Source organism: Schistosoma mansoni, chromosome 1, assembly GCF_000237925.1.
Source record: "Schistosoma mansoni strain Puerto Rico chromosome 1, complete genome".
In the NCBI taxonomy this organism is placed as follows: Eukaryota; Metazoa; Platyhelminthes; class Trematoda; order Strigeidida; family Schistosomatidae; genus Schistosoma; species Schistosoma mansoni.
In genome coordinates this window covers 10,798,658-10,799,425 of record NC_031495.1, presented here as the reverse complement: position 1 = coordinate 10,799,425, position 768 = coordinate 10,798,658, and positions in this window count along the sequence as shown.

Here is a 768-nt window from a genome sequence, read left to right as displayed (position 1 = left end):
ATAATAAGGATAGGGGAATATATATAACACATATAACCTGTCATCCTATCTAATGTCTGACTCAGCAAAACAACTAATCATCCTCATTCTCGCCACACATCAATTGTCTTGGAAAGTTCAGATTCTTGCTTTTAGAAGCATATCCTACCATACTTTGTCCATCCACCAGTTAGCTGCAACTTATCTGATCACAGTAGTTCTCACAAATGAAAATCCAATTGAAAACCCACATGGAAATGCGCTTGTTGGCTCAAATTATATCTTATTGGTTGGGTGATAGAATATCTAAAGTAAACGTTCACGTATAAATCTCGTAATAGCTTCACCAAGGAAATACTAACTATCCTTTCAGAATAGAATAATCTAGCTTCAGAACTACGACAAAGTCAGGGTTACAAGTAATCCCTATTAATACATTCGTATATCAACATAAATTACAAAAAAAGACTGCTTCTTTACAATTTGATATTCTTGAGCAGTATGCAACCATAGTAGGACAGGATTAAACCGAAGTAAATGAATCATAATCCATTGATTTCTGGTAAATTAGTTGGAAGCATTATAACGAGAGGTCAGTCAGTCCGAAAGTAAGAAATTCTATAATGTTATTTCATACTTGTTCATATCCGACAAAATGTAGGAAAGCATATATGTTTATAAGAACTTTCGTCTAAATTAGAGCGAATAGTTCCACAGTATTTGGGCGCCGAGTTGATGTAAGACATTAAATAGGAATAATATATTTGTAAAATCTCAGCGAATGAATTT